The 22,860-nt window shown below is 37.4% G+C and overlaps 1 protein-coding gene across 8 annotated transcripts in view; it reads left to right on the top strand.

Annotated features, from left to right (window-relative positions):
* Window positions 1–22,860, top strand: part of LOC131592206 (periphilin-1-like) — a 65,135-nt gene that overhangs the window by 33,330 nt on the left and 8,945 nt on the right. The gene's annotated exons all lie outside the window — the stretch shown is intronic.

Raw genomic sequence — 22,860 nt, 5'->3', positions numbered from 1 at the left:
CTAATTCAGTAATGTTTTGCTCTGCTAAAATTACCTTGATTTATTTTTTCCTCCTCCTTGGAGTGTAATATGCGTGTAATTTGATTTTTCAAGATGATGTGGTAACATTTCCAACTGTTTAATTCTGAGGAACCATGGCATTTATTTGCACATGGAAATTAATGGTAGTTCTCTGCAACTTAGATGCAACAACTGCTGTTTCGCAAGCTAAGACAATGACTGCCTCTTAATTCTAGTGGCCTTTGTTCAGTTGCCTGTGAGGCCATTTCCTGAGCTGCAGCACTGTTCCTTTTTACTGACACTTGAAAACCAGCTTTCTACTCAATTGGTTTTGTTTTTTGGTGTTTTGTTTTTTTTTGAATTCTATTAATATTGACTTTACGTAATCATGTTCATGGTGGGCACAGCTTTCCATGTGTGCAGGGTCTGGCTGGGATGGAGTTTACCAGAGTGTGCTGTAACTATGAGAGTCAAGATGCAGTTGGTTTATCCCCTTGTGTCTGATCACAGAGTCACAGATGGCTTAAAAGAGCTAGGACCAAATGCATAAACTAAGGACTCTTAAAAATGACAAACTGAAAAAATATACTCAGGCTAGGAAGAGATTTTTTAAAAATAGCTGTTATGATTAGTTAGCCCTATGCTGGTGAATCTATGGTTAAATTTCCCTAGGCCCTAAGGACACGGTTATAGTGAAAACAGATGAAAGTTTGGATTTAAAACCCAAGTATTGCTTTCCATATGGTCTAATGCTACTGTGTTTGGTAGAGTTTGCACTTAATTCTAGGGAAATCTAGATTATGTTCTGTAAAATGGAATACATTTAGGAACTTAGTTCAGAAAAGCCTGAGGAATAACTTAGATTTGGATTTTGCACAACCAGTTTCTCCTGTTGTTCATTTGAATATTGAAGCTGTCAGCTTCTGCAGAATTTAAATAAGATTCTAGAATGATGCTGGAAGTATTACTGAAGTGAACAAGGTGTTTGTTTTCTTTTAAACCAGGTACTGTGAATTTCTTAAGTGTTAGACAAGATAATTATTTAATCATTAAAAATTATGACTGGAAAATTATCTACATATTTTTTACATAAATATTTAAAATTAACTTCTAGATCTGCAGTTAAATTTTGTGGATTTTTAAAAAAAATTGTGATAGACCTGGTGATTTTTCATAACCAGCAAGAATATCATAATGAGTCATAATAGTAAAATAATGTGAATTTTCCTACTATATATGGAATCAGTCTGCAGAAATTTGTACACTATTCTGTTTACAAAAGTTTTCAAGAGGCTGTTTTTCGGTATTCACTGGACAGCTATTAAGGTATTTGAAATAAGTACAAAATGAAGTCAGACAAGACATGTGCCACTAGCTACTTGTTAAAGGATTGGTGAGGGCGCAGCTGATGTTTGAGGAAGTGAGGTTTGACCCATTGAACCTCCTCTACTTCTGTCTCCTAAATGTTTTTTGGAGCACCAGATCTAATGATGTTTGCTTTTTGGTTCATAATTATTCTCAACCCAACTGCCAAGTATGTCTTAGCTCTTCCAGATTCCTGATAAAGCCACCTTTGCTTTGCCCTCTCCATATCCATTTGTCTCCAAACCTCTAACCTGGAAAAGGAGCAAAATTTTCCAAATATGTACTTTTACTTCATAGGATGGTACTGTTTCAGGAAAACCCAGAGGCAAAAAAACTGTGCTGACAGAACATGCATGGTGTTGCAATGAGCAAATCCACTGCTGTGCACCAGAGAAACAGAGGCAGTCTGATGCCCTGGGCAGGAGGGAGGTGGCAGCTTGTGATGTAGTCTGTTTTTTCTCTTAGGAAAAACGAGCAAAAATATCCCTTGAGCAATTGAATGAAATATTCATACAGGTGTTCTGTTTTAAATTAGTCCATCTCAGTTTCTTGTGTATCGCTCATATCACTCTTTTGTAAAGTTGCCTCTGCTTTTTCTCTAAGCTATAATAACACAATTGCCAGTTTCAGAATTTTAAATGAAGCGTGATTGTAAATGATCACTGTGGCTCATCAAGAAAATGGCTGTATATTACTTATTTGATGGGGGACTTACTGTGAACATTCGTGTAAAATCATGTCATTTGAAGAAAAAGTAAGTTCTTTGTGTGCTGATGATGACAGGGGAAAATGTGTCAAACCAAGAGCTAGTTGCTATGCTATATAGTGACTATCTTTTAGGAGTCTGCAGTTGCTTTGCAAATATTAACTGAAGCTGACACAAAGAGAGGAAACTAGAAGTTGTGCTCGTGGATAAAGGCTTGGAAAAATCCAGACACTGTTTAAACAGAGCCAAGAATTATCTGTGTCACTCCCAAACTAGAAAAACTTTGAAGTATATATTTCACTTGAATTGTGCCAATATTACTTAGAAAGGAAGGATATGGTTGCAGATGCACAGATGCTTGAAAACATTTCTGAACTGGGAGTGCAGATCCTGGACATTTTTAGTCTCATCTTTGAAACAACAGGCATAGTGATGTTACTGTGGAAACACCTAGGTTGTGTAGGACTTACCCCAGCCAATGTCCTTGAAACAGAGATCAGGTCATTCGGGGCTCTGTCAAACTGAGCCCCGTGTATTTGCAATGAAGGAAGCTCTGCTGTTTCCCTGGGCAGCCTCTCTTCCAGTGTCTTGAGTTCAGCTGCCATTGCATTCCAGAACATGGTTTCTTTCCACCAGGGATGCGATGTCTGCTCACGGCTTCTCTTGACGGCTTTCTGTCTGCATTCTTGAGCTGTAGAATCCCAGCTCCTTGGTATGGTCCCCTGCTCTTGGGACCTGCTTCACTGGGAGTGGGCTCTGCTGCTCTCAGGGAAGGAAGGGTTCATTTCCTAGAACCCTCTGGCTCTGACACTTGATGATTGGAAGAATAGTTTCTTTCTGGCGCTTTTGCGTGGCAGGTACTGTGGAAACTGTTCCCTTCAATCCAGGTGCGGTGTTTTCAATCTTTGTGTTTCTGCATAGAGTGGAAATTCTGCAGCATTAATGTGTGTCTCATATTTTAATATATCCCATGATGTGGGGATATATATTTTTAGTGTTCTGCCTATAATAAAAAGCTTTGGAGAGATTTTTTTAAAAAACAGAATACTGAGATAATTAGCTTTCTGGGTTGGGATGTTTTTTCATTGGTTCGGGTTTTTTTTGAAGTTAGGTGTTTCCTTAGATTTTTGAACATGCATTTCCCTCTTTGCTTTTACAATTTTGAAATAAGGTGTTAAATTTTGTCTGAGCATTTCTCTTAGCATGGTGAGGTAGAACCCCATTAAACGGATGCTTAAAAGATTGGTCTGGTTACTAGAAAACAGCATAGTAGTGAATTCTGCTTCTGCATGTCAGGATCAATGAATGTCTATCGTTTGCTAATGTAACCATTTCATGCACTTTTAAAATATCTTTGCATTTAATAGTATGCATGATGCATTAAGGTAATATTTAGGAGTTGTTTAGTTTCTGGTTTTATATAGTTAAGGATCAGCTTATGCTTTTAGTATGTAATGTGCTGAAGTGTGGTATTTTTTTTTCAGAAGTGATGACAAATATGTCCCTGGTGTTAAATTAATGATTGGAGCTATTCAGCATCAGTGTTACACAAAAGGCTATCTCTTTGTTCTTCCTTCTTGAGCATGGGTAGCAGGGATTCTTGAAATGTCTTATCTTGTCTAGACATCAAGTCTGTAACACTGTGTTAATTAGTCCATTATTATGTGTCCACTTTTCTTACATGTTGCACATTCAAGTTGGAGTGACATGTATTACCTTGGAAAATTATTCTTTTCTGAAGACAAGTTTTGTTAAACTACAATTTTGCCAAGTACCCTCCTTGATTCTGACAAAAAAAAAAATCAAACTTGTGAGTTTCTGTCTCAGTTTGGTTAGTACCACAGAGTTCTGGCATCTAAGGAATTAATTAAGTACAGGAATTAACACATTCATGAATGCTTTTTTATTCTTAATGGAATCACTGGCTGACTATATGCTTTCAGTTCACCAGTGTTTTTAAATGTTCAGCAGAACAGTATTTTTTATTATTTAAACATTTAGTTTCATTGCTTCTTTAGTTGACATTCTAAATTACTATTGCTTGTTAAGAGTCCTCCATAGTATTAATGAACTGTTACCTTAATGAGACAGCCTTCCTGCTGGAAGATTCTGAAAATCAGAGATCTTTCTAAAGCTTGTGTTTGAAACTTCATAGCTATCATGCATAGAAAGAATGAAAAATAGGGGTGTGGCTAGATCCAGGCTGCTGTCTAGCTCCTTTTCTTTTTAAGGTAAAGTACTGACATCTCTGACCTAGAAGTTACAATTAAGTAAGAAAAGCAGGTTTTAGCAGTTACAGTGTATGTGTGTAGTTTGAGAAGAACTGTTTCTTGTTTCCCTTCCTTATCATGGATCTTGTTCTGGTAAGATCTATATAGCAATAGCTGAATTGTCCTTGTGTGTACTTAACACTTGCTAATGGGACTCTGTTCTCTGGAGATGCTGATCTGAGAGAAGACTGACCTCTCACAAAGTGATGCGTTACATTGAAAGGACTTTTAAGACAAATGTTGGTTTTAATACCAACAAATCATGAATAAAATTATACAGGCATTTCTGTAATAATAAAATAGCTACAGTTTGTATAGTATATGGGAGTTTACTGTATGCCTTCCTCCCTGGCCTCAACCCCTCCTGTGTCCTTTGCTAGTTTTGCTTCAAGCAAAACTATTTTACTGTTCTTCAACACTATAAAGGTGAAAGAGGATGTAGGCATGAAGTAGCTTCTGCATCTTGGCTAGGGATAAGCTCATGGTAAATGCATTGGAAAAGTTTTGTAAGGCTTGGATGTGACACGTTTAGGTGTCTTAAGTTCTAGCAGTTTTAGTAAAATAAGTAAATTAATAAATTGGAGTAATGGGAATCCAAAAAGGAATGAAGGAAGATGTCAGAGCTGGCCTTGGATGTACCTTTTCTTTTGTAAAGCTCACTTCAGCTGAGCCAGGGAAACTGGTTACCATTTCCTTAGATTAGCTTGTTGGTCTGCTTGTGCTGTTGCTCATTTCAGGCTAAATTATCTAGGTTAGAAAAAAAATCCCCTAATTAAAATATAAGTTAAGAAGTAGGTGAGTTAAGTGAAGCTGAAGGAACTGGAACAGTAGCTAAAAACACATTAAAGGATTATTTCTGGTTGTGGATGAGGTCAGACATGCTTTGTTTCTGACAGGAATAAACCAGACAAGAGTAACAGGCCAAATGAGAGTAAAAGATGGGGAAGTAGATTTTCACTCCTTCCTGGCTTTGCTGTTGTCCTTCAAACCTTTTGTACTTAATACACTGTGACAAGGCCTTAATGGTGGACTCATCACTCTAATTTGGTTGGTAGTGTAGTGTGTATTATGCCTCTTCTGAGCTTACGTTTATTTTACTTAAATGTAAGTTGTAATTAAGTGTGTTAATTTATTTTTTCCTAATCAGGAAAACATTTGTGTCAGGTTTTGTCATTTTGCCTTAAGGCTCTCAGAAAAATTGATGATGACTCTTTTACTTAATTATATCATCTGCCTATGTGGTTTATTAGTTTCCTTGTATCAGTATCCCTGCCTTATGTATAAAAGTGATTTCTTTCTTTCTACATATTCTTAGACATATTTTCTTTCATATTAATTCTGACTTCCTAATTTTCTACTATCTATTAGTATTTATTCTAGACTTCCTTTTTACAATCCAATCAGTCACACTGTAATGCTTATTTGATATCTATATTTCACGCTTGCCTTAAGTTTAGGGTGGTTTTTTTTGCGTTTTTTTTTTGTTTGTTTGTCTGTTTTGTTGTTGTTTTGTCTTTCAATTTTGCAAATGTGACCTATTTGTTAGAAATTTGTGTTTTCATGTTTGTGAAACTACAAGGTGGAAAATATAGACACTTGTGGTAAGTTTCTTCATTGTATCTTTTATTCTCCTTACAAATACATTTATTTAAAGCAGTATACTTGTAGAAGAACACGAAAACTTCAGCTAATTTCCTTTTCTTGTGTTTGGGCCACCATGCTTTAGAAGTTGTAATCCTGCACTTTCCATTTTTTCAGCTGTGTTCTATTCCCTTGCTATGGACATTAATGGGTTATTTGGTGTGCACTGCTTCATAATTACAAACTGCTGCATATGCAAAAGCAGTGCAACTCATTTTACTCAGCACCTGAAGGTATGGTTTAATAAGGAAATATATTACCACATTTCATATTTTTGCCTGCAGCTTTTTTCATTGGAAAGCTGATAATAAATGTTATTTAATATGCAGCACTCATAGGGAAATACTTTTAAGAGAATTTAATACCAGAAATGTATGCCTTTATCCAGTAAGAGTGGGATATTTCTTAGAGACGTTTGAATTAAATGTAACTCACCTTTACCCTTCACCACTATATTGAAGATCATGTTTGCATTGTGTTTTTTCATGTAAACAGTTTTAGGACTGTGCTGATCACATTATTTTGAAGTTGCCAAATGCTGGCTATTCAACCCATTGACAAATGTGGAGTTTTTGATGTAGTGGCACTTCATTATGTGAACAAGGAGCACAGCAGCTGCAAGAGGACTGTTTGCTTACAGACATTTTTAAAGGGTATTGTTTACAGGTGTTACGATTTGGTGGCAGATCTCTGGAAGACTTAAATGGGAGAGGGCTGTTACTTAGGTACTTGGTGAAATAGCTGAATTTAATTGAAACCAAAAGAAATGTGCAAAAAGGTTGTTCAGATCTGAAAGACAAGATCAGCTTCTTGGTCAGATAAAGTGAAAATATAAGGAGTTATTCATTAAATAGCATTTTTTAAATCAAAAGCTGGTAGTGATTGTTTGACTTAAAATTTCTGGTTCTGTTGTGAGAAACCCAAAGAGCAAAAACAGAATGAAAGACTATGAAACTATAATAGTGAGTGGGCTGAAAAGAAGAAAGCTTAGTTTCAAGAGATGAGTGTCAACAGGATTGGAAAAGGTGTTAAGAAGAGAAGAAACTCACTAAAAATGTGTGGGCCTTGATATATAATTAGGAATTAATTTTGAGAGATTGCCTACTGAAAAAACTGTCAAAAGTTGAGATGCTTGGAAGGATAAGGAGAATTGACACTGGCAAACCTCCTGGGAATGATGAAGGATAAAACCAGAAATTAATTGTCTGAGCCTTGATAAGGCAATAGTTTCTGTGGGAGTGAGGGTTATTGTTTTTGTGGTGTTTTTTGTTTATTTGCTTGGGTTTGTTTCTTGGTTGGTTTGTTGGTTTTTGTTGGGTTTTTTTGGTTTTTTTGGGTTTTTTTTGATGGTGGGCTTTTGTTGGTGGTATTAATAACTTGGATTTAATTCAGAGGATGGATCATTCTCTCCAACTTGGTCTCAAGTTTATTCTTGCTTTAACAGAAGCACATTGGTGGATTTAAGAAGTAGGTTAGCAGTGGTGTTTTTTATTTTTGAACTGTTTTAAGGGTTCAAGATAAAATTATCTCTTAGTAGTCTCAATGCACTGAGGATTAAAGTTTTATGTATTTTTTATTCTTACAACCTACTGTCTCTTCAGCACTGTAACTAGGGAAACTTGCTGCTTCCTGGATTGAAACAGAATAAGAACAGAATCAGTCCCATATACCTAGTAATTAGAACCAGAAATTTAAATTCCCCCAGAAAAAGCCATAGCTCAAAGAACTACTGTCTAGCATCTCTACCCTCCAAACACTGATTATATATTAGCTCTATCAGTGTTCCTGATACAGTCTGAGCACTGATCTTCTGAAAGACTTAGGATACAGGAGTCCAAGGGGTGCTTGAAACAAGATACATATAGGGCAAACAGAGAACGGTGTCATGAGGAAAAGTTTTATAAAACCATATGATGGGACAGTGGTAACTGAGAAAACATGTTAAAACCCACGAAAAGTGGCAAATGAAAGATAGTGGCAGGAGTGTAGGTGACAGGAAGGACTTGATGTTTGACATGGAAGTTGGTTTCCATCTCTCCTGCACTGATAAGTATTTTCAGTCCTTAGGAGGTTGAAATGGACAGCAACAGAAGTGTCACACACAAAACCTGTAGGTAGGGAAAATCTACTGAAGGGTGAGTCTACAGTTTTGTGGGGCTTTGTGTGTCTTTTACACATGGTTCTTTATACAACAGAAGCTTGTTTTGTAGATGACAGCTTTCCTGGTACTTGTAGTTTAATCCTCTAATCCGTTTATAATCTGATATATATACAACACTGGCTCATGTATAAATATAGGATCACCTGTGACCAAAGACACTTTGGTTACAAGTTGTGTTTGTCACCTGGTTCTTAAATTTATGTGCTGTATCTCAGTGTCTCACCTAGCCTGATGTCTTCTTTTTTTTGGCAGTGTTGAGTAGGTTAAACTGTATGATTTAAAGATGGGTAAATTATGCCTATTCCTTTTCTCTGACCTTTAAAATACAGGGTAATATTATAGTTCTAAAAGGCATCAGAATTGGGAACTTTTCTAACGTTTAATTTCCTAAATTATATAGGGAAGAAATCTATAGTTGCATAAGTTGTTTATGCATGTGCTGCTTCTTTAAGTTATGAAAACATTAGATTTTTATCTTGGGTATAAATGACTAATGTACATCACCATTTATTGCTGACCCACAAAAGATCACTTTCCTGTTTTGTTTGACTCTTATTTGCATTGGTGTGGTGACTTGAGTTGTCAGTGGTTGTCTGGATGTACACTTGTATGGCTATCACAATGGCGTGCTTCACAAAATATGGCAGAAAAACCAGGGCCAAGATGCCCCACAGAATAAAGTTTATGGTGTACCTGTTTTACCTTGCTGCTTTGACTTGGAGAGTCAGCCTCACTTGAAAAAAACACAGAAAGTGAATACTGACAAAATTGAGCAGGTCATGGGTTGTTCCTGGTTCTTCACCTTCTCACACTTCTTGAGAAGAAGTGTTCATACATTAATTTTCTGAACTACTGAACTTCAGGTGCTACTCTGAATGACACAAATAACCTGTAATAGATGGATTTGATACTGTTTCTCCGAGGTTTAATTTGTTTGTTAGCAATCTTTCCCCTTCTCCTTATCCCAGATAGTTTAAATGCTTGGTTTCATTAAAACATGAAATGATCTATTTACTTGGGTACTGTGTGTGGTTACTTGACTGTAATTACACACCTCACAAGCAGTTCACCACCTTAGTATAATAAAAAAATTATATATTAACTTTTTTGGTCACGTGCTACCTAAATAAATAAAAAAAATGCACATAAGCATTTTTAAGCACAAAAGCATAAATAGATTAGGATATGCTGACACAAGCTTTTCAATGCTCATCTCCAGCTGGAAATTTGCCCATTTTGTTATGTTACTTCTTCACTTGGCTTCCTGGAGAAACTATCTTGTGCAATCTCAGTATCTGTGCTGTGTATCTTTCGACTCTATTGTCTGATTTCAACTAAATTCAATTTAGGCATAAACCACGATGATTAGTTGTTACAAGCTTTATGAAAATAGGCAGTAACAGAAACTGTACGAGTTCCAGTGGAGACTATGATTGCATCCCATTATACATCAAGAAGTCCCCTTAAGCAAGTGCTTCAGTCCAAACCAACCTGTAGCACTGCAGACTTCAGCTGCACATTACAAAGAGTTTGGTGGCAACTATAGTTTGAGGAATTTCATCCCTATATTGTACTGCTCCCTTTGGTGGCACAGTACTCTGTGGGGCCTGACCATGAATCAGATCAAGAAAACAAAGAAGAATTTGCAGACACTTAGTTGACTAGTTCTCTTAAGCACAGTGTGCTTCCTTAAGTGTGCCTGCTGCTATGAGGGTGTAGAAACCCTGTGTTGTGTGTCGAGTCACCACTGTCTCTGAACATTCAATATCCTGAAAGCACTGCTTTAGACACAGTGATTTAATCATCAGGCAGACATCTATAGAAAGCTGTAGCCTTTGCTGGTATTAGCACAGTAACTGTGTATTCTTATCATAGGGAATATAAAAGTTAAAAAATATTTTCTTCAGTTTCTAAAGCTGCCATAACCAGAACTGTCAACTTCCTTCCTTCCTCACCATCTTCTAACACTGACAGGATTGGTTCTACATATTTTTTGAGAATTAATTCACTTGGAAGCCCTAGTGCATCACTAGACACCCTCTGAACAGCCCCTTTCACCTGGCCTGTTGGAGCCAGACTTCGGTTTATTGTGAAAGAAGCTGGCCCCTAAGTTCTTGGAACTACTTCTAGCAGAGGAATGAGGTGACCTTGGAATTGGAGGGTGGAGGATATCTGGAAAAGATGAAAGGATTTATGGTGACAGGAGAGGTAGAGTTAGTAACTGAGTGTGGGAAGCAATGAACAAGGGTGGGACTGGACTTGCAGTTGAAAAAAAAAAAAACCAAGAGATTTTTGCCAAGATCAGGAACTGCAGCCAAGAGGGTGGGGGAAGGAATGAGATGGGGAACATGGGTGGAGATGGGAATTCATTCCACAGAAGCTCTAAAGCCCATGGGCAAACGCAGTGGAGTTTCTCCCTGGCTGCAGAGTGGAGACTCTACATAATGCAAGAAAACCTGCTGCTATTTCTGGTGCCAGAAACAAGTGGGGAGAAGTCAGGTGCTTCCAGCTTGGTGTCTTCCTCTCTGAATGCCCTCGAGGCACCTGCAGGAAGCTACAATTGTAAGGCAGGAAATGCAGCGTTCCTGCATCAAGTACCTGAAATTGCTTACTAAAAAATTTAATAAGTGTGCCATTCACTGCTGTTGCTGTCTGTTTGGTTCGGTTTACTGTATTTGTCATCAACTAGGATGTAAATGTAATGTAACTTAATGTAAAAATGAGTTTTTCATGAAATTATTAATCTGCTTACCCAAAGGTAGGTCTAGCCGTAACTCAAAAATGCCTTGACAGATTTTTTTTATGCTTTTCATAGTTTTTGTCAAATTTACTCTTAGGCATCGCTACAGCTCACTGTACAGTTTTTCTTATGCTGATATGGAAGGAGATTTCTTGCATCTATGTTTTTGCTAAAATCAGAAGCAAACATAGGCAAGTAATTATCTGGTGTCTCATGACCCAGATAAGTTACTAAAAACCCCTGTACTTTAGGAGTGTTCCTTTCTACTTTAAGCAGGATGGACTTTCTGCTACCCAAAAAAGCATATATCATTATAGTGAGCTGGCTCTGAAGCTTTTTAATGTGTGTAGGTGTTACTCGTGTCACAGTAAGCAGCCAGAGCAGTGATCCCAAAGAGAAGTATCTCACTTACTGTAAAGGTTATTCTAAGTATTCCTGACAAAACATATGTGCATATTGCTGAGGAGTTATATTGAGATCTGCAGAGGTCTGTTTGGGATAAAGTGCTGAGCTTGGTTTTGTCTGTTTTGAATCAACTAAAATTTTGAAAGAGGCAAGGATATTGAGCATGTTACCTGAGCATGAATACTCAGTGTCTGGTGTCAGGTAAGGTTTTATGGGTGTAGGGATAGAAGCTTCCACTGGTATGTTTGCAATTAATTTCACCATGTTACCACTCAGCAAGTAGGTATAGCTAGTAACCTAGTAGTTTTTTACTGTATTCTTTAAAGCTGCTTTATTACATGCTACATTAAAGCTCTGAAAGAACATGTGTGTATATATGTACATAATATATGCAGTGGGTAGAGTTTCCATTCTTTAGATAATGTTTCCATGCAGTTATGGAATGTACGTTTCATTTATATTTTCCTGCTTGGTAGAAATGCAGGAAATGTAAATGCATTTCTGTCATGAGGTGATACAAAAATGTTCACGTAATTCAATTGACTTAAAATATTATTCAATAAACTTTTGATTTTTTGGGGTGCTAGGGTTATATGAGAGCTTGTATAAATACTTGCTAAGAGGATGGGGAAAACTCAGATAAAATATAGGAGAAGTGAAGGTAGTCAGAGATAGTAGTGCTTCCTTTGTTAGGTATTTATTGGCCAACTGCAGGATCTTTGGAGCAGGAAGAGTGATTTGGCTTTGTCCACAGCGCAGTTTGCTGAGCATAGATGAAGTAAGGAGAACAAAGAAAAGATGTAAACAAGTAAAAAAGATTAATACTAAGTTAAAGTAATATACAGAGAGTAAATTGAGTATGTTAAAACTAAGCAATAGTTCTAAAATCAGGTTTAGGTGCATTACAGCGAACAAATGGAAAGTGTTAGTTGTGTTTTCTTCATCAAGAGTATCAACTGTTGACTTATCCTAGAGAAGGCAACTTTTTTCCCTTGAACAGTTGCTGTTATTATTTGACACAGTCCATGGTAGTACTCTTAAATACATACAGAAATTAAATAATTCTTTGTTTAAGTATGTAAGTCAATTCTTTGTGTACACTTACCCTTGAAATAGCAAAATTCCTTACCAGCTGATTTAAAAAGTTTGCAATGTTTATAGCTGTATGTGATTTTAAGGAACAACAAGCCCACTGGGCTTTCTAATTTAAATGAGAAAATGTCATTCATTTTCATTGTTGCTTTTTATTTATTTTGGCTTGCTCTGTTATAAATAATTAAATATTTTTTCCTAATTTAATTCTGATTCCAGACAGTATAGTTCAGTCTTTATTAGCATGAGCTGTTCAAGTTTCTTTGGAATTTTTGTTTGTTTGTTTGTTTGTGTTTAGTTGGGGTTTTTTAGTTGTTTGTGGGGGTTTATGGGTGTTATTGGACGGGGGGGGGGGTGTTTGTTTTGATTTGGTGGTGGTGGTTGGTTTTTTTGTGTGTTTTTTGGTTGGTTTTGGTAGGTTTTTTTCAAGTTCCAGAAGGCTGTGTGGAGGAAGGAATGCCTTATTTTTCAGGATATGTTTATATGAATAACCTCTGTGTATTCTGTATCTTTGAGAACACGTGGTAATTTTGTGTGAAGTAAGGTTAAAAGGTAAATGGTATGGTACTGTTTCTTTTGGCTATTGCATTAAAGTGTTTGACCTTTAGCAACCTGTCTTTATCTTAGGCAATAAACTGTTTAGTTCTGCTTATCAAAAGAGACTTCAGTGCTCTCTTTCCATGCTATTCTCATCCAAAACACACTGTATCAATCCAGCATCAGTAGACTTTATCAGCAGTAGCTATTATTCTGTTTAGAGATTAGGCATAAAAAGTTTATGTTGTAACAGTACATTTTATTCAGTAAATATTTTCATTTGTAGTTCAGTGGTTTCAAGTTTCATTATCTATATTAGATCTTTTTTGTATTACCTCCTTATTACTTTACTCTTTCCCCCAGTTTTAGCTATTTGACTTGAAATTACTTAGTTTGGTGTCACTGTAAAGTGAGTTATCTCAGCTAGTCACACTATATCCTATGTCTGTCTCAAGGTAAGGTTAAAATGGCAAAGTATCAATGTAGATTTTTGACAGATTTTCTGATTATTTGGGGATACCTTCAAATCATCAACATGGTGGTGATAATTTGAAATTAAATGAAGTGTTTAGTTAAACAGGTCCCCCATACCTTCAGTTGTCTGTGTGATTTACCAAAGCGAAATTCTACACATTGGAGTATTGGCCAGAGGCAGAATTTGCTGTATCTCCAAAGTGACCATAATTCATAATGCTGGTGATGATACTCAACAAATCTGTAACCTGCAGGAAGCTGACAGAATTTGAGGGCAGCTGCTAGTTTGTTCTAGCTATTTTTTTTTCATTGACTTGTTAATTTACATGATGCTTTACTGTTGCTAGTAAACAAATACTGGTACCATAATCAGCCTCCCTGTTTATAGTTGGAGTAAATAGGATATGTCATGAAGTAAATCCAAGAGGACTGAGTCTAGACTGCTTGTATCCTTGTGTCAGCATTTGTGTCTGGCAGGACCAGGGCAGTGATTTCCTCCTGTACTGGGCACTGCTGAGGCGAATCCAGGGTCCAGTTCTGAGCCCCTCACTACAACAAGGACATTGAGGTGCTGGAGTTCAGAGAAGGGCAGCAGGGCTGAAACTCAGTTCTTATGAGGAGCAGCTGAGGGAGCTGAAGGTGTTTATCCTGGGGGAAAGGAGGCTCAGGAGGGACCTTTTTACTCTCTACAACTGCCTGAAAGGAGGTTGTAGTCAGGTGGGGGTCTGTCTCTTCTCACAGGTAGCAAGTGACAGGACAAGAGGAAATGGCTCCAAGTTGCACCAGAGGAGGTTTGGATTTGATATTAGGAAAAATTCACCAAAGCACTTGTCAAACATTGGAACAGGGTGCCCAGTAGAGTGGTGGAATCACTATCCATGGTGGTATTTGAAAGATGTGTAGATGTGGCACTTAGGAACAAGGTTTGGTGGTGCACTTGGCAGTGTTATGTTTACAGCTGGACTCAATCTCAAAGGTCAGTCTTAATGGTTCTGTGATTCTGAGTTTTATCTCTTGAGTACTGGAAGTATCTCTGCTACTTTTTGACTTGGTGGGTTTGTTGCATCATGCTGCTACAATATTTGTAGGTGTCAGGGATCACAGAAAGCTGCTCTAAGCTGTCTGAAGAATACAGAGCTAAAGCTCTCAAAAAGAAACCCCAGCACAGAACAGTATTTGATGATCCCAGTTTCTTCTCTCTTATTATACAGACTGAAGCCAGGCTCGAAAAGAATCAAAGCTTTTCAGTGTATGCCAGAATCTGAAGACAAGCAAACACTTCAAAAAGTCATGAGTGTGTTCACATATTTTGCCAAGTTTGCTCCCAGTCTGTCTTCTTTCAATTCACCCACCCCATCAGACAACTTCTGGGAAATGTTCAGTGACACTGGATTGAATAGGGCAGACATTCCTTTAAAGAGTTTGATAGGTAACAGTTCTTGTGCTGAAATGCTGCAGCCTTGCGTAACTGTCTCATTAAGAAGAGCTTGACAAGAAGCTGTAGAAAGCCAGTGTTCTTAGATGTTTTTAAGAGCAAGATGGACTTGTTTTTCACAATGAAAAAGACCAGTGATTTCCAAGCTCTTTTGAACCAGCTGATCGCTGTGATTCTTCAATATAACTTATGACTGTAGCCCAAACTTATGTAATAATTAATTCCAAGTACCATGGGGGATACAGTCAATGGTACATCCATTTTGTAAACGCAGAACTTGTACTACCTTCCCTTGGAACCACAGTTGGTAATCGCTGCCCTAAGACATATGATTTGCTAACCATAAAAGACAATCTCTACTCCTTGTGGCTTTCTCTTTAGGGAGAGACATGCTTTCTGTTTTCACCGATTTTTGGATCAGATTTCTGCTTCCAAATTGATGTGGAAATAACTAGAATTGTGGGAGCAGATTTAGGAGGAGAGGTAGTGTGTGTGTTGAATGCTAAAAACAGAAGGAATGAACATATTTGCAATAAGAAATGAGATTTCATCATACAGGTTCTCTGACCTGCTCCAAGCCCAGCCATTGTGCCAGCTTTATGTTCTGTTTTTGACTGAAGTTACATACTAAGATATGCAAACATTTAAACACAGATCCTGTGTGCTTTGTCTGTGTTAGGTGGAAGTTCTGTGAGTGTTTCCAGATGAGCTCAAGGTGGACACACTAGTGTAAAGCTGTAGATAAACTTCCTCTTTGATGTCATCCATACTGCTCATCACTTTCTCACCCAGGGTAGGTGATCCCTCCCTGCAGCCCAACTGATGTCCCAGCATGTGGCCTAATCAGCCTGATTTTGTCTAAGATGTCATTTTAGGAGTAGTCCTGTGTATTACTGGCTCACACAAACAAGTGGCATAGGGATGCTGACAGCTGGGAAGGGGGAATATCCTTTTCAGCCATCACAGCTGCATGTAGAAAAAGACACCTATCCACAAGCTAAGGAAAGATTAGAGAAGTCTTCCAAAATAATTTACTTTTTTGTTTATTTGGTTTTAGATTTGAAATGAGTACTTAAAGTAAATGATGAGTGACTATTTCATGGGTAAAGGCAGGACAGTGACCTGGACTTGAAAAAAATTTGATTCATTATTGAGGCACTAATAAAACTGATTTGTGAGGCTAATATAATGTGTGAAGTAATTCTAAACCTTCAGAAGCAGTTAGGTTTAACATAAACTAAGCCATAAAATGTTGGTAATCGAAGTAATTGTTTTTCTTCTTGCAGCTGTTGCTTTTCTTTTCTGAAATGTCCATTACATACAGTAGTTTACTTGTTTTCTGTGGTATTATCTTTATGGCAGCATAAATATATGATAAAAAAACCTACCCTTTGGCATGCAATTTGAAATTAGCTATAGCATATTTTTAACCATTAAAGAAAAAAATTAAGTTGCTCTTTATATAGTGATGGCAAGGAAATCTTCTCTTGGAAAGACTAGTTCTTAAACTCATAGATCCACCAGCTTTGAATTTGTATTACCAATGCTGCTGCCCATTAATTGTGCTAGTAATCTGCTCAGAGTTGCTCTTAATTGGAAAGAAAAGGGTTTTTTGTTGCTGTTGTTTGGTTTTTTGGTTTTGTTTTTTTCTATTACTGCTTATTTTCATTGTGCAGTTGGAGAAAATGCAGGCAAATCCACACCTCAGGATAAAATGCTGTCTTTCCCATTAACAAAAATGAGCTCACTTAATGCAGAATGTTGTTGAATCTGAGAATATTTGTAGCTGAGGATATTTGGTGAAACAAAGTGGGATGACTTCTGTTGTGTGAAAACTAAGTCATCACAAGTCAGTTTTGGGTAAAATCAAATGCAGAATTTTTGATCTTGACTTCAACATAGTCGATCTATGTGGATTTTGAACTACTGTACATTTCATACAAAATACTTGTCTGGTTTTATGACAAGAAAGATTGATTTGTCATTTTATTGTTGCTGCTAATATACAGCCCATTCTGCTGAAGCTTAAATGAATATCACTTTCCTTTATGGTCAGTGGATATAACTGAAAATTATTTAAAGCATTTTTAACAAAACAATTAACACAGAGTCTTTTGCAGATAAACTTCACCCTTCCTGTTTTGGATGGAGCAATAACTTTACTGTGGATCAGATTTAGGAAGTGGCTTTCCATCAATTCAATATTTTATAAATAAAAAGTTGTAGGGTGAGGCCCTTCCTTTGGCATAAAGCTGATTATTTCCTGTTTAATCTTGAACTGGTGTATTTCAACGAATGGGAGTTTTCTAGCATCTGTTGGAGAGCTTTTAGGATTTTGTTTTCATTTACACTACTACAAAAATACAATTTCAATGTTTGCATATTATTATAGAACAAAGAGAAATTATTAGGTATATAAATAATCACCCTCTTACAATTTTTGGACTTGGCCGCACAGTTGTTTGTGCCTTGGCATTCTAAAACATACAGCTGGGTATTCTTAAACATGAGTTGAAAAGGTGTCATTAACACATCTTCAAGACATCATCAGTACTTCCAGTGAGATTTAGAAAGTGATCAATTGTAATTGCAGTAGGTTTTTTGATTTCATGTTTATCATCTCCTTGCACAAGGCACACATTTTCTAAAAGAAGAATATGTAAGAGGCAGAATTTAAACTCGTACTGCTGCTTTACCTAAGGAACACACAAGTTAATATATGAAGTAACTCTACCCTGATCCAACACATCTGTTGTAAAGAAGCCTATGAAATCTGGGCCACACACAAACTGGTCTCCAAGGGCCTGTAGTTGGTGTTAAAATGCTGTTATTATGTGGTCTGGTTGGTTTAGTAAAGAATTATCTCCAGTAGAACCATGTAACATAATAGTCGTTGCTCTCCCACATGGGAGCTACTTCTGCTTGACTAAGCAAGACATTTCTTGAAGAAGTAATAATACACTTGTTCCTACCAAAATGTACCATTAAATGAAGTGTATCATCATGCACATTTGCTGTGTACCAGTTCTTGTTCATTTAAACATTTGTGTCAAGTCCTCCACCATAGTATTAAAAAAACAGTGAAGTAAACACATGGATTTTCTAGCAATATATTTAAAATAAATTGATGCTTGTTGAAAACTTGTGTATAGTAATTTTAAAGCAATGACTAACTATTTGGAATTTGTAAGTTTTCATAAATGAAAACTTTATTTTCTAAATAGTACCAACTCTTGCTGTAATTGTTTTGAATTATACAGCCTTGCTCTACAGATCTGTCCTTGGGTAACTGCAGCTGTAAACAGGTACTGGACTTGCTGAGGGACTTCACTTTTCATTGCTTTTTAATTGTATTATTCAACAGTGTCATAGAAAAGCTATATGTTCATTTTTAGATTGCTCTATAAGCATTGAGCAAATGCACAGAAACGTGTTTTTTGGATAATGAAGGGAAGAAGAAGGGAGTTGAGGCAGTGTGCAGCTCTCTGCTGAGATGATTAGAGGTCTGATCAGGGGCTGAGCCCTGCCCAGCAGAACCCATGGGCAGCCATGGAATGCTGGAGCCAGCCATGGGCTTTCCCAAGCAGAGGTGGGCTCCACTTCATGCAAACCCCATGGATTTGCTGTAATTGTGCAGGTGTCAAGAGGGGCATGGTATAATGCAGAGCAGTATCTAGATGATTCTTGAGCTTAAACTGGAGGTAATGGATTCACACAGGTAAATAATTCTGCCTACGTGTTTTCTGCCCAGTGCGTGTAGAAGACCAAGGCTGTGTCTCAGGACCCAAGCCAGCTCTTCAGGCTTTTCAGCCTTGAAAGTGTATTTGTAAACTCAGCAGAGTTGGTCGTTGTTGACACACACACTCAACCCTTAGTTTTACAGAATACTTTTCATATTAGAATTCTGCTTTTAAATGAAGGGGGTGAGGAAGTCTTGTGGTGGCTTTGTTTTAAGCTTCACATCCTTTATCAGATTAGTTTAGTCAAAGGGATGAATGATGCTGTGACCTAGAAGCGAAGTGCTGTAAACCAGCTGTGGCTCACAGCACCCTCCCCTGCTGTGCTTTGCTCACCTACTGCCCCCACATGTTGCCACACTGGTCCTTGAGGACAAAGAGGAGTACAAATCTGAATTCCTATCCCTTTTTTAGTGAGGGTTCTATCGACATCTCTTCCACACTGGGGAACTTCCCCAAGACTTTTCAGTCAGGTATTTAGAACCCAAAAAAGGTGGGCTTTCGTTCTGAAAGTTGATTAAATCTATTGAAGTTCCTAAAAAGGAACTTGAAAATTTCATTGGAAAGGGAGGCAGAATTGCATTTAAGTGTAAGTAACTTCAATATTTTGCATATCTTCAGTAAGAAGCAAAGTAACATGAAATTGTTCATTATTACATAATAGATTAAATAACTTGTTTCTCCCAATTCACATTCCAATGAGTATTTAATTGGTCTATAAACACATTGAATAATGGATGCAGAAAATATTACATAGACACAGGGCAAAATAATTGGTGTGTTTTTAAGAAAGGAATAGAGTACAATTGTTGATACTTTATAATTAAAAATTATATGCTGTTGTAAACTGCATACTATAGTAATCAAGCTTTGAATTTATTCTATGTTAATTTAGCTTTTTGTAACCGTAAAAAATAGTTCATCTTAGGTGAAAATCAGTTTTAAGTGTCTTGTTCATGAAAATTGTCTGCAAGTGGTTTAATGACAGTTCTGAGCTTTCTTTACACTGTGGAGCTATAAACCTATATTTTGTCCTTATAAACATAAGAGTAAAATTACATTGCCACTGCAGTGATGAAAATTTCTGTGTACTCCTTTAGTAGAGGATTAACTTATTGTAATTTGGAAGAGTAAATTTTGGGTAAGTTAATGAAATCTAATTTACATGGTTGAAAAAAAATTCCAAGATAACATAGAAATAAATTAGAAGAGATTTGGGGAGAGGTAATAATAGCTTTTAAAAGATGCCATTGACAAATAAAAAGCAGTGATAGTGACAATTCAATGTTTCCCAATTTGTAGTTTCCCAGTTGCTTAAGCTTACATTAAAATGCACAATTAGAATGCAAATTTGACTGCATATGCAGTCAGCTTAGAGTTAGGTCTACATTACAAAAAAAAAAATCAGTATTTTTTAGTTAGACGTAGAAGAAAAATATACCTCATACTCTATCTCACCCATGCTGGGAAGACCTGGCAGAGATGTGGCTTGGTTAATACAGGAGTGGTTTGTCAGACTTATTTTAGGTCTGCTCAGGAGGGGGAAATAAGAAGCTGGTTTATACCACCAGAGGGCTATACCAAACCAGCTATCATAGGTTAGGGGAGGGAACAAAAGCTGTTATCTCAGTCCAGTGTAGGGGGGCCCTGGGGCATCACTGGAGTGAGGGAAATTTCCAGCAGCTTGCTCATGGAGTGTCTGGAATGGACACGGTATGGCTTTCAGACTGGTGCTGTACTTGTGCTCTACATGTTGATGCTCTGCCTTTCAGTGAGAAATCAAACTACCAGTGAGCATGTTGCTTCTTTCCTCCTTGCATGGAGTATTTGATACTTGTGGGAAATGTGCCCTTAGTAACTGAAAAGCTTCTGTCTTCTGAAAGATAATATATTAAATGAGAACTTGCATGAATCACAGATGCAAAGTTGTGATTGCTGGGCGTGTTGGGTCTTCTCAAAGTGAGTTAGTATCTAAAGGTTGCAGGCTATTTAACGTGGTTTCTGAGGCACAACCCTAGCTCCTTCCCCCATGTTAACTGAGCCTTGGGGGTCTTTGGCCTTTGGATGAGGAGCTGAGAACAGGCATCTCTGAAGATGAAGTACTGACTCACAGGCACTGATGGTGGGCTGTGTACATATGGTGCAGAGCTGCTCAGAGAGTCTAGACTTGCGTCGTGTTGCTCTGAAAGAGTTCTGGTGGAGGCGAGAGAGTGTTACATGAATCTTGAAATGTATGGAATGCTGAAAACACTGAAAAAAAATCCAGGAAAGGCTGTGAGGAAAAAGAGCAAGGTGTTGGAAATTACAGATTAAATCATGGGTATCAATTTCACATGCTAAATCATCATATCCACATAATAGATGTGGTCTTTATCGTGTTTGCTGGTCCGGCTTGTCTTTGTGAGCAGAAGTACCCCTTTCTGCACTGGAGTTTGCCCATCTCCTGCATATAACTGCTCAAGCCTGGCATATGCAATTCTCTGGATGAATTCTATTGAAGAGGCTTTCATGTGTCCATGAAGCCAAGAGCATTCCAAAAAAATGCCACCAGGTCATATTAATTCAAAATCGTATTTGGAGATGAAAATGTTTTAATATCTGCATATGAAATAAAGTATGTCTATTAGAACAGCCCTCCCAGGAATGAGAAGTGGAGATTCATTTGAGCTCTTTCTAAGACAGGAGAAATTTGCATCTCCCATTTGCTACTCAATTCTACTTTCTACAAGCTGTGGACATGAGAGATACAGAGGCTAACTTTTGTATCCTGGTGGGACTAGTCTTCCAGAGAGTCATTCCAATTATCAGAGAACTTCTCTCTTGTTTTCCTTTTCCTCAAAGCCTGTTTAGAATAGATACTGTGGTTTTAGCTGTTCTGAGTCACTGTGAGAGGTTAAAAAAAACCTTTCTTTGCACAGACTGTAGAGCTGAGCTGGGGAAACTTGGTGCATGGGATGAAATAAGGATGAAATAAGGATGTCCTCATCCTCTTTGAATATCGTTATTTGCTCTTGCTGTTGAAATAAAGCTGGGTTTTGGCCAGGTATGTAAGATTTTGAGATCAAAATTGCTATTGTGATTCTTCTGCAGCCTGTATTTGCAGGAGGACATCTTAAGTTCTAGTTTGCAGTGTCATTACTGTTTATATTGTCCAACAGCTTTTTTGCACAAAGTGTACATGCGGCTCTGGAACATTTTGAAGAAAGGCATTCTGTGCCAGTCAGAAAATTATATGGACTTATTTTGAGTAGTAGGCATGTTATCAAGGTATTCCCTAGCCATGTGTAATTTCACCCATCAGCAAAGCCATTCAGTGTTTTTTTTCAGTTTAAGCCAAGACCATTTTTAAGTGATCACTGAAAGAGGGATGTAGCAGTCAAAGATATGAGCAGTCCCCACATGCTTGCTTCTGCCCCTCTTTCTTCCTGTTCAGAGGTTAACATTCCACACCTGAGCTGGAAGAGGAGAATGTGTAGTATGCATAATTTTTTCCATGTCAGTGTCATACATTCAAGACATTGTTGATGGCACTTTGAAGTTCACTGAGAAAACTTGGCATAGATGTAGATGAGGGAGTTCTCAAAAGTTTCATTCTGCCTGGGGAGTTCTAGGGCTTGATTACCTCCAACCTGGGTGACGGACATCTCCATTTCTCTAACTAGGTCTGGACGTAAATGCCTTTTAGCTATGTTTAAACAGTTTTAAGTGAAAATTTTGGTTTAGCTTCCTCAAATAAATGAGTTGTGTTCGCTAGCATATTGCAGGTGCATCACAACTTCATATTTGCATCAAGTACTTGCATGGAAAATGGATCATGCCAAAGGGCTGATCTCAGCCAGAGCCTCTATGCCCTTGTTATCTAACGTTCTGAAATTCCATGAAAATAATACAAAGGTGTGCATATTTGTGATCCTATGACCTCACAGATGCCAGATGTGCTGATTTTGGAAAATGCTTCCAAGAGCTTGAATTCAGCTTAAATACTTGCCATGCATAGAAGAAGCAAGAGAGTGTGTGTGTGTATGTGTATATATATATATATATATATACATACCTACAGTGTGTGTATATAAAATTATATTTATGTATTTGGAAGCAGAACAGCTGTTACTACTTCTTCATCTACTTACTAAAGTTTTACATGCTCTTTCCATTATGGTGGTGCTGTAGCTTAGGTCAGAGAATGAATGTACACTAGGGCCTTGGTAAATGATCACCCTGTGGCTCTAGCTGTTTTCAGGATTATCTGATTTATATGTCAGACAGAATAATCGTGTCATTGGTATCATTTCCTTTC

This window comes from Poecile atricapillus, chromosome W (genome assembly GCF_030490865.1).
Source record: "Poecile atricapillus isolate bPoeAtr1 chromosome W, bPoeAtr1.hap1, whole genome shotgun sequence".
In the NCBI taxonomy this organism is placed as follows: domain Eukaryota; kingdom Metazoa; phylum Chordata; class Aves; order Passeriformes; family Paridae; genus Poecile; species Poecile atricapillus.
The sequence above is the reverse complement of the archived record's forward strand: the minus strand, read 5'-3'. Positions and strand labels throughout refer to the sequence as shown.